A 9,786-nucleotide genomic window follows, 5' to 3' on the forward strand; every position below is an offset into this window, starting at 1 on the left:
GAGTCACCCAGTCTCCATCATCCCACGTTACAGTCCTTCAGCAAGCCCTGACTGCTCCACCTTCCAAACAGGTGGCACCCACGTCCATGGCCATGGCCATCACCCTGGCTCCGGCCACCATTCTCTCTCACCTGGATGCCTGTGGGAGCTCTCTGAGTGCTCCCCTGCCTCCAGCCTGTCTTCTCCAGTCTACCCTCCATACAGCACCAAAGCGACCTTCCTAAAATGTCCCCCTTCTCACATACTGGCTCCTGTTCCTGGGGCTCAGCTGCACTTGCTCGACCTCAGATAGGCCTTCTCTGTGCCGCTCCTTCCCCGCCTTGAATTTGAAATAATGCAACATTATTTCATATACGTCTACTTAAGGTGCTGTGATGAAACTTCCAGCTTCTTCCCACAGTCCCATCCTTCCCTGGACAGTAGCTGCCCTTCCCCCCACCCCACCGCCACATCTGTCAAAAAGTAAAACCCACAAAAGAACCTAGCATTAGCTATTCCCTTCCTTCCCTTTCCTCCTCTCTCCATATCCCTCACTCTCTTTTTTTTTTACCCCAATGTAACTCAGCTTAGCCTTCACACACTCTCCACCGTGGCCCCACACCTGTCGCCTGGGCAGCCCAACTGGGACAGGAGCAGATGTCAAAGCTCCTGGAAGGCGAGGAGGGGGCACAATAATCACACAGTTGTGCCTCTGCCCCGACACCTCTGATGCTGTAGGGCCCTGTGGCCTTGAGGTCTTTGGTGCAAGGCCTGGGGGAGGGAGAGAGAGACATAAACTCTCAGGATGTTTAACGAATCTTCAGACATACACCCACACACATAAAGTCTTTACGATTTTTTTTAAGCAATCTCTATGCCCAGCGTGGGGCTTGAACTCACTACCTCGAGATCAAGTGTTGCATGCTCTCCTGACTGAGCCAGTCAGGCACCCCTCTTTAGGATTCTTAATGAGTCTTTTCACACACACACACACACACACACACACACCCTGCCAGAGGTCAGTTATCACCTGACCCTTCTGAAGGGCTCAGACCAGAAAGGAGCCTGGAGCTGGGAATCAGGGGTCCTGGGTCTCTAGTCTGTGCTTCACCACTGACTCGCTGTGTGACTTGAAGGCCCCTCTCTGTCTCTGCGGCTGTGTCTTCATCTGTATGACGTGGCTGGCGGTGTGAGATGCTCACTGAGGTTCCTTCCAACCTTGACGTGTTGTGATCCTGAAGGGGCCCTCGGCTTTCCTGGGCCCGTCATCTGGCCGCAGTTCCGGGAGGGGTTGTAATTGGCTGTCCTGCTCCCCCTAGGCTGCGGGACTGGAAGGATGTTCTCCTGTCTGAAACCAGGCAGCCTCTCTGGGCTTGCAGTTGGCATAGGCACCGATGCCTGTCAGGTCCGGACGGAGCAGGAGGCACAGTGTGTGTGTGTGTGTGTGGGGGGGGGGGAGGGCCTTGCAACCGTGAGGCGCACCGTGTGTTGGGAGGGGAATAGGAACCCAAAGGCAGTTTGGGGTCTGTGCCGGAAAAGACCCGGGACAGCCCCAGCCCTGCTCACAGATAGTCTCCAGCAAGTCAAGGCCTTTTTTTGGGCCTCGGCTTCCTCCCTGATAAAATGAGAGGGTTGCACGAGATGCTCTCTCAGGATCCTTTCAACCCCCAAATTCCTAACCTTCACCCCACAGGTACCAAAGTATGTAAGATATGGATGCAGGAAGGTGGTTACCATTTCAAACGTTTAAAATAATTATCTGCTGGGGCGTCTGAGTGGCTCAGTGGGTTAAGCGTCCAATTTCGGCTCAGGTCATAATCTCACGGTTCGTGGGTTCGAGCGCCGCGTCGGGCTCTGTGCTGACGGCTCGGAGCCTGGGGCCCGCTTCGGATTCTGTGTCTCCCTGTCTGTCCCTCCCCTGCTCGCACTTTGTCTCTCTCTCTCAAAAATAAATAAACATTAAAAAAATTTTTTTAAATAATTATTTGTTGATGGGGTTCCTGTGTGGCTCAGTCAGTTGAGCTCCTGACTCTTGATTTTGGCTCAGGTCATGATCCCAGGGTCGTGAGACTGAGCCCTGAATTGGGCTCTGTGCTGAGTATGGAGCCTGCTTGGGATTCTCTCTCTCCCTCCCTCTCTCTCTGCCCCTGCCCCGTTCACACTCTCTCCCCAAATAAATAAACCGAAACAAACAAACAAAAGCATGTACTGAACGACAAGGGTATAGCATTCGGAGAGGTTGCAGGACAGGCTGTCTGTCGCGGGGGACTGATGGCATTCTAGGCCCTGGTCTGCCCAGATCTGGCTCCACTGCTCCCAGGCTGGACACATCGCTTCTTTTCTCTGAGCCTCAGTTGTCTCACCTGGAAATCGGGCGGAAGGGGCAATACCAGTCCTTCCCTCAAAGGGCTGTGTGAGGGTTCACTCGGTCCGCGTCCGTGGAAGCTCTCGGTACGCACCGTGGGCGTTGCCACTGTTACTGTCGTCTCTGGAGTGTGCCCTCAACCTCTTGTAGGGTCAGGACCAGAAACAAAATAAATCAGCGTGGACGGAGCCCCGGTGAATCCCACTAGGAACCTGGGAGGAGAGCCCTCCCCCCCCCCCCCCGCCCCGGAGAAACAATACACAGGCGTGGAGGCCCGGGACTGGTCAGGGGGCTCCGGTGGAGGAGGCAGAGGTCAGCCCCGCAAAGAGGCGCGGTGCTGGGAGCCTGTGGCTGCCGCCACGGGGTCGCCCCGCAGTCCTGGGCCCTCGGGGCCCTCGGCGTCGCGGGGAGAATGAGTCCTCGCTGGCCTGGCAGGCTGCCAGAGACCGGCTCGAGGTGCTGGCTGTCCTCGCTCTGCCGGTCGCCCCGCGCGCAGGCCGGAGACCCGGGCTCCTCAGGCTGCAGGCTAGAGGTGGAAGGCAGATGGGATGGAAACTTTAAACCCACAGCAGGGATGCGGAGGGGAAGCTCCGGCTTGTTCACCAGAACCTGGCATGCTGGAGTTACAGGGCCCCCTCGGAGCGCAAGCGAGGTAAGTTTAGGACAAATCAAAGGCAGCGTGCTTCACCCAGCAGGGGAGGACCCCGATGGAACTCATTACTCCAAAATGTGGTCTCGGCTGGAAATATAAATAGCTGCACAAAAGGTTTAGATAAATCCATGGATGACAGTTCCATTCATGGGTTGGAAGGGGAAGGAGGCTGTTAGGGGCCTGCTGGCCTGCGGGGAAGGCATCGGGGAGGCCACCTGGCCTCCCTCAGACCACCCCTGGGGGCCCCTGACGGAGACCGGCTTCTTCGGGCCGCAGAGACCCAGGAGGTGGCGGTGCTCCTGAGGGCGGCAGCCGGGCCTGAGTCCCCCGGCCCTCTTCGCCGCCGCCTCGTGCTCCCCATCCACTGCCTGGGGAGACCTGGACACCACCAGCTCTGTGCCAAGCGTCCTGGCCAGGCTGTCCCTTAAGGGACCAGTAGAGGGAGACAGACACCGCGTACAGCCCCGGCTTCCAGAACAGAGACCAGGCTGCTCTGCCCTGGGCGAGCGCCTGTGGGTGCCAGCTGGGTGCCCAACGCTGGGCTACGCACCCAGGGAGAAGGGGGCCGAGAAGCCGTCCTCCCTGCCCAAGATGGGGTCACCAGAGGGCAGGGGGAGCGCAGGGAGACTTCAGGCAACCGGGGTTGGGCAGCGGGGAGGCCACTAAGAGCAGGGCCCCGGTGACTCTGGAGCCATCTGGCCCTCCGTCCCAGCAGCCCCGGAGCCCCTGGTGGGCAGGGTGTGGGTCTCTCTATGTCCACGCTGTTCCTCGGGGCACATATGGGGGGTGCTTCCCGAATGTTTGCTGGGGGGCTGCACCCCACCGGCCTGAGTGCCAGCTCCTCCCCAGCCCCAGGCACGGCTTCCAGGCCAGGTGTGGCCTTCCCCTCTTTGCCACCCAGACCCTCCTCGGCCCCTTTCCAAGCCCTGCCTGCCCTCTCCTTCCTCTGCACCACAGCCCTTCGTGCGCCTTGAGTTCTCGAGCCCTCTGTCATTTCACGCATTTCGCAGCGGCTGGCGAGTGCTCAGGGTGCTCTGGTGGGAAGGACGGGACCTCTGAGAGGTGCCTGTGGGGGCCGGGGCGGGGTGAACTCCTCACAGACCCAACCACCACTCGAGTGTTCCAGACAGATGGCCTGGAAGCCCGGACGGAGTTGCGCCCAGTACAGCCCGGACCCCTTGACTCCACTCAGAGCCCCCTGTGCCCTGAGTGTCCACCCTTCCCCCTCTGTCTCTCCCTCAATACACGCAGCCCCCCCCCCCCCCCGGGGTTGCATAGTCAAATGCTCCGAACTGGTCGTCGTGGGAGGAGGGTTGAACGATGGCCCAACTCTCCAGTCTCGTATCTGTGTCCTGTGGTCTACGCCCAGCGTCACACGGTCAGATCACGTTGGGGTTGTGGGGACAGGCTGCAGGAGGAAAGCAGGGTCTGAAGAACAGAAAAGGTGCGGACATGTGGGCATGGGGACTGGAAAGGGGGAGGTGGCGTCATTAGCCGAGACAGGAGGATAGGGCACGACGGGGCAGATAACAATAATATACAACGTTATCAAGTGCTGAGTGCCAGAAATTTGACTTGTATTAGCTCAATTGTCCTTACTCCGAGGAAGGTACCATTATCATCATTCCTGTTCCGTGCAGGAGAAAAGTGAGGTATAGAAGCGCCAAGTGACTTGCCCAAGGTCACACAGCTAGCGACGCCCTTACTCCTCGTCACTGTCCCAACAGTGCTGGGACGGCGGTCACTCGGGGTGGGACTCCAAGTCATCTCAGGGAGATGCTGTCTGTCCTCTGACCCCTGGGGCCCCTGAGGAACCCAGACAGTCTGGAGAAAGCCGGAGAAGTCTGAAGGAGGGAGGCCGGTAGGGAGGGAGGGGACAGAGCGGGAGGAGCCGGCAGTGACTCAGCAGGGCAGGATAAGGATCTTCCAGCCCAGGGAGAGGTAACCCCACTCCTCTGCCAGGGGAGACGGAGTCACGGAGCCCGAGGCATGGGTTGGCCAGGGCAATGGAACATCCTGGGAGGATGGCGGGGAAAGCTCCTGGCAGGCAAGGGAGGAGTTGAGCATCTGGGGCTACCCCTTTTGCCCCTGCCTTCCGGTGCCCACTCATCACCCAGACATCCTGGCAGATGGGGAGACGAAGCCTAGGTCGGGCAGGGGAGAGGCAGGCAGCAGGGCCCGGGTCCCCTCAGCTTCACGGGGAAGCAGGGGGGGGGGGGGGGCCGGTGGGCGCGGTGTCCTCCGGGAGGCTGAGCCCGTCCAGGTGTGGGTGCAGGACGCAGGGCAGGGTAGGGCCGCGGCTGAGGTAGGAGGAGGTCCTCAGCACCCTGGGGTTTCCGCTGACATCACCGCCAGCTCAGGGTGAGGCAGGGCCCTCTGGGCTCGTGCCCACTGGAGGGAAAGGGAAAGTGCACAGCCCTGCTGGTGGCCCCCAGGCCTGCAGCCAGTGGCGCGTGCACGAGGTGATGGAGAGGAGGCTGCGGATCCCGGGGAGCCCCCGGCAGCCCAGGCAGAGCCTCTGAGCCTGCGTGGCCCTCACTTTGCAGGCTGAGTAGTAGGGCCCTCGGAAGCCCAGGGAAGCCCTCTCCCTGGCTGTGGGTGGGTGGGGCCCTAACACGCAGTTCGGTCCTCATTCCGTGATTCAAACCCACTCGCCTGCTCCTGGAATCTACAGTTCTAGCTGAGGGGACTGGAGCGCTTTTCAGGGGGCTGACTCTCGCCAGCCCAGGAGGGTCCAGGTCAGGTGCCTGCCCCCACGTGCCACACAGTCCATGTCAGCAGTGGGCAGAGAGCAGGAGGGCCCAGGTCCCCCGCTCCAGGCACAGGGAGATTCTCTTTCTGTCCAAAGGGACATCTTAGTGTCCCATAGCGGCAGGCTGGCCCCAGCTTAGATGACCTCGTAGCCAGGGGGCGCTGTCTAGTCCTGGTGCCTCTGGAGCCCGCTCTCAGCACCCAGCCCCTTCCCCTCTCGGCGTGCCCCATGTTGGCATCTGAATGGTGTAATTCAAAGGGCAGACAGTGCTGGGTTCCAGTCCTGGTTCCGCCACTTGTGTGACCTGAGACAAGTGACTTCACCTTTCCAAGCCTCAGGGACCTCACATACAAAATGGGTAAATCACAGCTCCTGTTTTCTGGGGTTACAGCAAGAGTCAAATGGTCTCGTCCACGAGAAACCTGAGCACAGGACCCAACACGTGGTGAGAGCTCAGTATGTTTAAACTATTGTCATCAGTTAAGCCTTAGAGTCCTAAAAGGAGTAAAAGTGTCACCAAGAAATGCCAGGCATTGCAGCAGGCACTGGCAGGCCCCTGCCTGTCCTGCCAGCACACAGGTCAGCCTCCACCCCTCATCCCCACGGCCCCGTGGGGCTCCTGTCTGTGTACTCAGGACATGTTTGGTCAACACGTGAATGAATTAGTGAGCGTCCTCACTTACCTCTGTGGGCTTCGCCAACACTCTCATTCCTGCCGACCCATCAGGAGGGGCTGGATCAGAGGCTTCCCTAGTTCAGGAATCCACGACATCCTTGGGGCCCAGGACCCCTTCAGTGCCAATTTTCTGCAGCTGTGTGGGACATGGGATGTGGGGGGTGTCCGGAATGCCTTTCCTGGGGGTACCAGCTATGGGAGTAGGAAGGGAAGGTGAGAGGGAGAGGTCTAGCCTGTCCCTGAGCCCAAACTGACTCACCCCACCCCCTCGGAGGGCAACTGAAGCGTCGCCTGGTGCCAGACCCGCCCCCCTCCCGGCCACATCCCTTGGGGTCTGGCCTGCCACTCCCTGTGGATAAGGCCTGGAAGGCCAGAGAGGCAGCAAAGCAGTGTCCTCCTCATGAGCTCCCCAATCTCCCACCATCCTGTTGGGGAGGAGGGCACAAGGGGTCATACCCCATCCCACGAGAGGCGATGGCTTTTCCCAAGGCCATGCCGCTGGCCAATCGGAGGCCCCTCGTCCTCACTCCCAGCTTGACTCTCCGCAGAACAGGGAGCCCCGTGGGCCAGGGCCAGTGCTCCCTCGGTGCATCTTCCTGTGGTTCCAGCTATATTTCCCACCCTGAAGCTCCACCTCCTCCCAGAGCTCTCCTGCCCTTTCCATCCTCTGATCTCTCAGTTTAAATGAGTGCCCCTTGTCACCAGACCATGACATTCTCAAAGGCAGGGGTGGGTTTTCCTTCCCTCTTCTGTCTTCGTAGCGCCTAGCACCCGGCAGGGTTTCGGAAACGTCTTGCACACCATGTACCAAGACAGATGGCTCTGGGGCTCAGGGGGCACGAGTCTCCTGTAACCTCTGCCCTGCCCTCACCAGCAATCCCAGAACAAGAATCCCAGTCCGAGAGCCACAGGGGAGTGGGAAGTTGACATCCCCAACTGGAAATCAGAGGGCAGCCCCCTGCGCCCCCACGCCACAGAAATCCTGGAGGGGGAGCTATCACGCTCTGCCTCTCCTTTCTTCCTTCTCTCCCCCAATTCCCACAGCCCACCCTATTTAGGATTTGGCAGCAGAAAGGCAAGGTCTTTATTCCAGCCCCCACCCCAACCCACCTGGCAGCTCCTAGCCTCCTGCCTTTGCCCAGACATGGCAGAGGGGCACTGGCAGCTTGGAGATGGAGCTGATTTTCCCCTTGGCAGTGGGGAAGATGGGGGGGGGGGCTTGGCCACCCCCTGGTTGAGGGGAGAGGGCAGGGATGCAAGTCTAGACAAGAGGCAGAGGGAGAAGGCGACTTCTCCAGCGTGCAGTGTCACCGTAACAAGCTGGGTGGGTGTGGGGGGTGGCTGTGTGTAAAGTCAGTTGTCCCTGCTCCCCCTTGGCCTGGGTCCCCATTTCAGGGCCACAGGCCCTCGGCTACTGCAAAGCAATGTTTTCTGGCCTCCCGAGGCGAGTATTGGCTGGGCGTGTGGTGGGATGGGGGGGGTGCTCCCCTTCCACTGCAGTCTGTTCCTCTTCCTCCCTGGGCTCCTGCCTCCTCCCTCCTTCCTACTCCCACCCAGTTACTTTTCTGCCCTTCCCTTCTCTCAGCCCCCCACCTCCCTCCTTCAGCTCCCCTCTCCCTCTTTTCCCTTTCTCTCCCGGCCCCCTCCTCCTCTCCCGAGTGGGGGCTGCTTTCTCCCTGACTCAGCAAGGTGCTTTATAAGGTGCTGAGGGGGCTCAGCCAAATCCAAACCACATTGTCTGTGCAGACACTCTCCACAAGGAGCAGGCTACACAAACGAGGGGAGGACGAATTGCACGCCCCACTTCCCCACCGTTCGTGGCTCCCTCCTTCTGGAAGGGAGGCTGCTTGAGGACCTCATGGCTGGCCTCGGTGCCAGTCACCCACTGGACATCTGCCTTCTTGACCTTGGCGTGGGCATCAAAAGATCTCAGGGCTCACCCGCCAAGAATGTCATTGAAACTGCAGAGTTCTGGCTGAGGTGGGGGGGGGGGGGGGGGAAGAGGGAGGCCCCGAGCGCTTTTCAGAAGGACACCCCCCCAAGACAGGTTTCCTTAAAGCTGCTACTGATGCCCCGGAAAGCCCCCTGCCCCCAACCCCCAGCCAGCTCCCTTTTCCCAGCTCTTTTTCTCCTTGTTTAGAAAGAAAAAAGAAAGAAAGGAGGAAAAAAAAAAAAAACCCAACAACAAAGTCTGTCCCACTCCAGTGAGGTAATTGAAAACAAACTTCTTCCCCACCCCCCCACCCCCCCCCCCTCAGTCCACACAGTGCAGAAAAGGGAAGAGCTGCCCTGGGAACCTAGCGCTGGTCCTGACCATGCCGCCTGCTCTGACCCGCAGGCTGGAGGGGCTGTGGCAGGGCTGGCGGGGCACCCTCCTTTCTTCAGGGACACGGACACGGGGCAGGAGTCGTGGACTGAAGAATCTGATGCTGTTGGGGGGCGCGGGGAGGAATCACCTTCCAGGGTTGACCCACCACCACCTCTCCCACTTTGAAAAAACAAAAAAAGAACAGAAGCAACTTATTACCAAATGGTTTAATTGGTGGTCTGGATCTAGAGTACTCAAGCCTTGGGGACCAAATGACTGTCCCCCAAGAAGTCACCAAAAGGAGATGTCTGGAAGCCCCAGACGGGGAGAGCTGTTTCCTCTGCACTCTCCCTGGCAGCTCTCCGTCGGGGGGAGGGGGGCGGGGGGGGGGGGGAGGAAGGGGGCAGGAAGGAGACCCTCCTGAGAGGGTCGAGGCTTAAGGGTCCCCCAGCTATCCCACAAAGCAAGTCCCAACCCAGGCCTGGGGAAGGAAGGAGGGAGAGCACTCCACAACACCAACAACCCCAAACCCCGAAGGCGAGAGAAAGCCAAAAGTCTTTATGGGGAAGCGTTTCACAAATGGGGACTCTGGGTCTGTCCATCGCCTTGAATGGGAGCATTCCCGCTGAGTCACCCATGCAGCCTCTGGTGTTGAAACTGGTCCGGTGCCTCGTGCTGATTAATGAACTACAATTCCCCCACCCCTGTGCGCTCTCCCGGCCGCTGGGAAGAACGAAGAACCTAGTGAACCTGAGAGAAAAACCCTCGGCCAAGGGCCCTCTACTCTCCTCCGAGCTGGGCAGTGGGCCTGGGGTGCCCTCTCCCTCCTCCGCCCCAGGGGGCATTGTGAGGCCGTTAGTCACCTGCCCCAACCCCAGCGCCTCACTCAGCCCCAGCTTTTGGAAATGGGACTGGCGGCGGGACAATAGGCCAGGGGGGCGGTCAGCCCAGACAAAGGGCAGCAGGAAAAACACCATCACTTGCTGCGAGGCCAGCTCGCTGGCATTTGGGAGAATGTGTCATTGCATTTACTCAGGGGGAGGGGGAGGAGAGG

Source organism: Prionailurus viverrinus, chromosome D1 (genome assembly GCF_022837055.1).
Source record: "Prionailurus viverrinus isolate Anna chromosome D1, UM_Priviv_1.0, whole genome shotgun sequence".
Lineage (NCBI taxonomy): Eukaryota > Metazoa > Chordata > Mammalia > Carnivora > Felidae > Prionailurus > Prionailurus viverrinus.